The sequence below is a fragment of the Perna viridis genome, chromosome 6 (genome assembly GCF_037379345.1).
Source record: "Perna viridis isolate PV_CMFRI_1.1 ecotype Kerala chromosome 6, ASM3737934v1, whole genome shotgun sequence".
Lineage (NCBI taxonomy): Eukaryota > Metazoa > Mollusca > Bivalvia > Mytilida > Mytilidae > Perna > Perna viridis.
In genome coordinates, this window is record NC_142450.1 from 10,746,751 (window position 1) to 10,751,797 (window position 5,047).

Here is a 5,047-nt window from a genome sequence, read left to right on the forward strand (position 1 = left end):
TAATTTAGTTCAATGGACCATGTAAAAAGTGTAGAAATAGCTAATCGCATATACATACCTTTTCCTTACAACTAAGTTACAAACAACACTAGCCTTTTTTAAACAAAATAATTGTTTCCCGGCCCTTATTATATGTATGACCTAGCTGCCTTCTTTTATCAACTTTGAGACAGTGTGAACTTGTTTTAAATAGCTGGTCGTTTAAAAGTATTCGAATAGCAAACATAGTGTTATGGGGGTAACAATTTATTGAAATAATTAATATATTCCTTACAGAAGTACATAGTAAATTATGAAATAGAATCCCAATATCATAAAAGGATTCAGCCGCTAAATTTACCATTATACTCATATCTCATTGTCATTAATTTTTCTTCATCAAAATGTTTCGCCAAATTCAATTTACATACTGGGATTACTGTCACGGTAGCTTAAGTGTGTGGTTTATATGAACAACTAACCCTGTGAGTGATGTTAGTGTTAGCTTTTATTTGCATAGAATGGCATTTGTATACATAGCGACACTTTTCAACTACTAATAAGCAAATTAAAGAAAATATAATATCTTTACACAAACAGTTCCATCAATATCATTATTTCATTCTAGTGTTATTCACATCAGTTTTCTAACCAAACTATTTGTTTTCAAATCGTATCTATAATAAACAAAAGAAAAGTACAGCCTGTTGTTGCATCCATCGTCCAAGCTGGTATTTCACAGATAATAAACAATGAAAATGAAATCTTCATCAAAAATCACGTGACATTTATTTACTGAACATTTTTTAGTGTAAGTATTTGTTAGAATCAGGCATAATGGAAAAAAAAACAGAAACATGCATGTCAAATTAAAACCCCAACAATCTCACAGTATGATTTCAATCAAGGATGCATTCTCTATGTGAAAAAAAACATTATTTGATCTCTGCATATCTGGATTTGAAAAGAAATTTATAAGAGTTTTCTGCTTTTTAAATGTTTATTTTCAGTGCATTTCATTGAAGTCATAACTCAATTTACCAAAAAGATACGGAAAAAATTGTTTGTTTTCCTTAATTCTAATTGAGCAAATTAAACATTAAAAATGGTGTTTTTTTTTTCATTCCTTGTTTCATCCACAGACTGATTCTTATAAAGACTAACACTTTACATGTATTCATGTATATCATACTTTTTCTCTTTCTCATTTGAGTACACTGTAATTTCGTGTCTGTGAATCTGTCATTTCAAAATTTCAATAACTGTGTTAAAATCTTCTTAAAGTCTTGAATTCAATGTCACCTTTCGATCTTGTGATTGATATTGACTAGATGAGTCATTATTTATAAAACATAGTTTATTCAATTACTATTCTATAAATGTTAGTATGAAAATGGTTTCCTATCTGCTCAGTAAAGTTTATCAGTGTTTCTTTCTTAATTATGTTTGGTTGTAAGGAGTTTTGTATTTAATAAACAATATGAAATGTGTAAAATTAAAAAAGGGACATACCAAATGATTTGTAAATTTGTTAATGTATTTGCTGTTGGTACTTTAATTTTATCAAAATAATTTACGATATGAACCTTTTGTGATTAACATACAGAGAATTAAAATTTGGAACAACACCCAGATGCGGACCCAGAGATTCTCAAAAGAGGGGGTCTATAATTGGCCTACAAAGGGTCTCGGCTCTGTCATGACAGTAATTTCCTATATAATCAGCTTTTTCTGACCCAAGAGGGTCCTTGGATCCCCTTATGACACTGAAAGAAAAATATGCCCTACTTACAAATTGAAGTTTACCTATGCCTATGTAACAGTATCTAGCTAAACTTGCGCATAACTCCTGATAACCAGAAAATAATTTTGTTTAACTTCGACCATTTATGCTAGTTTATATCATATTCCCATTATATCCCCATTCTGAATATGTTCGGTTTCAAAATTTATCTAATTCGACCTTATTACAAAAGGATTATAAGAGTAAATCATAGGAGAAAATAAATGTTAAGGATTTTGTTGTACTGACGATTAAATAATTCTCAAGGTCTCTTTTCTAATATCTATTGCATCAGTTCGACCACTAAATATAAAAAAAAAACAAAAACAAAAAAACAAAACAAAACAAAACAAAACAAAAAGTAATGATCGAAGCAAACGTTAGATGAACATCAATTCAGTTAAACCAAACATGTCCCGAATAGCTATACGGAACAATACCCCATGTATTATATTTTATTATTATTATTATTATTATTATTATTATCATTATTATATAAAAGGGTTCGGACATAAACATTTAAAACAAATAAAATCATTTCAAGGCTGGAAATGGTTGAAATATACCATGTTACCAAAGGAATTAGAAACTGGGGGCATTTGAGAGGTAGGAGAAATGTAAAGGACAATGGAAAAAAGACAGAAAACAGTGATAGATCCAACAGTGAGTCCCACGGGTTTGACTTCTGCCTTTTTGATGAAAATGTTTTTTCAATACCGTGCACACTTTCGGTCAATTTGGCCTGGAAATTTGTGTGCTTTCAGCGGCCGAAATCTTTGATAATTTGATATTTTTGCTCATCCCCGTCAACCAAGACTATTACTTGTAGAGCGGTATAACCCATATCGTTTTCTTTGTTTCCTGTTCAAGTAGACATTTTGCGATGTCATATCATGGGTCGATGAGATATGAAAAAAAAAATTGTCGCTGTGATTGGTTGTTTTGTTGTTGCTTTTTCTACAAAACCTGATTGATCGGAAGCGTCATTGTGACTTATTTACGTTGTTCTCCTGAAACAACTGGTGACGTCATAGACGGACGTTCGCTAAAATTTTAGATATGGCAGATGAAGAATGTCAAGCAGTCAAATATTTCAAAGAAATCATAGAGAAAAAAGCTGGAACTACTCGTTTTCCAATTTCAACATCATAATAAACTCGCCGGGGCTCATTGGTTATGATGTTGGAATCAATTATTTAAGTAACTTGAGTTGATATTTGGCGATATTCAACTTCCTTGGTACCCCTCACTCGACCATACGTCTCGTGAGGTTTATGCCAGGGATTCACAGTGTATCTATGGTATACTTTACAAGACCACACAACATATCTATTACTTAACGGACCAACCTTTTCACATTACTTTAAATTGATATATTGATGTTATGTTGTGCTAACAGTTGTCAACATCTTCATATAAGTTCTTTCATTTTTGCGTATTTCATTCACATCAAAGAACATTTAAAAGCAATGAAATTAATATAGATATAATATAAGTTCAATGCAATTATCGTTGTGAATGAAATTGGAATGTTACGATTTTATTAAGCGTGTTGTTAAATTATGAGCGCCTGACTGACCATTTTTGTTATTTCAATACACCGTGTATTTGTCACATAATAGGAACATAGCTACTGAAATTTACGATGGTCACTGTGACATCTTAAGTTAGGTTCCTCGAATTTCATTCTAAAAAAAATCTATAATGAGTTTCAATATGACACTTACGTAATAACTTGTTTAAAAGATCAATGATATTCCTTATATGGCACATTACTTGTATGGGGAAAACTTTCCATTTAATAGAAATTAGGAATAGAGGTGGTGAGAATTTTGATTCAAGAGCTGTGGCTGTGCATGTATGCATGTATGAATACATAATTTAAATAAATATAACGTATATAAATTTTAAGGTAGTATGTATTAAGATGATGAAAAATACATAAGAATGGAATATTACTCCTACATCATGCCAGAACTTTGGTGTGGTTATTTTTACAATTTCGACTGACATATCAAGTTCCCCTACACACTAATGCGACCAAACTTTTAAATGACAAGAACAAAAAGACAAAAAAAAAAAAAATAAAAAAATAAAACAACAACAAAAAAACAAACAAACAAACAAAAAAACAGTAATTAATTTAGACAACTTCCTAAACCAATATCGGTTCGAATTGTTTTGTTTGATCGCAAATAGTGTCAAGACTGTCTTGCTTAACTCGTGCAATAAAAATGAAAGAGAGGAAACGAGTTTGTTCTTCTATAGGGCTTCTTCCCTTTGAGTAGTTTAATCAAAAACCTACTAATATGTCTAATAACAACAAAAAATTGGCACATAGATTATTGTACTAAACATTGACTAAGTAAGTGACATTTGTTGTAGAATGGCTGACATGCAGGTAAACTGTCATTTTTGTAGTAGAGAGACAAAAAAAATGTCTGCCTTGTATTGGTGTATTGACTGCCATGTGGTAATTTGAGAGAAATGCAAATAAAAACATTTTTCTTATAAACAATTGGGAACTCATATGTTTATCTCAATTAATGACTATATGCATGTACACGTTTCCCTCGATTGTACACAGCATGGAGAGCCACTTGACCATTTCTGTAAATCGCATTACAGTCCATTATGCACGAAATGCAAACTTATTCGACATAAAGCTTGCAAAGATGTAATTTCAGTCATAAATGCATCAAAAAATGTCAAAACATCTATCGGTCTCACAGACCTAGAAGATGAAATAAATGACAGTTTAGAGGATGTTAAACAATTGATAACCTGCATGGACAAAAAATAAAAACGTTACAGCAAAAGTTAAAATATGTATCAAAAATGCGTGAAATGATCAATTCACCTTTAGATACACTCGAGATCGACATTATATCAGAATTAGATTCAAATTATGAGAAAATAAAGAAGAGCCAAGAGACATCGCTTAAGGAGCTTACGACTGCACAAATTGATTTGAGTTATATAAAAGAAAATATATCAAGATTGAAAAGTGTTTTAAATCGGACACTGAAACGTTTATCGGTATGCGCGAGCCTACCCCAGTATGGGTCAACGGAAAAGCATCTATTAGCAATCTTAGTAATCACAGCTTTGAGTTCATTCGAGATTTGTCTATAAACATGATTTTAAATCAGGTTGAAGGGTCTGGCAAAATAGCAATGAAGTCAAAGCAATTAAGTTTTAGAGACAAAAAATGCGACCAAGCCCAAATCACCGATCAGAGATGTTTTCACCTTATTCATCTTGAACAAATTATTGATCTGGATA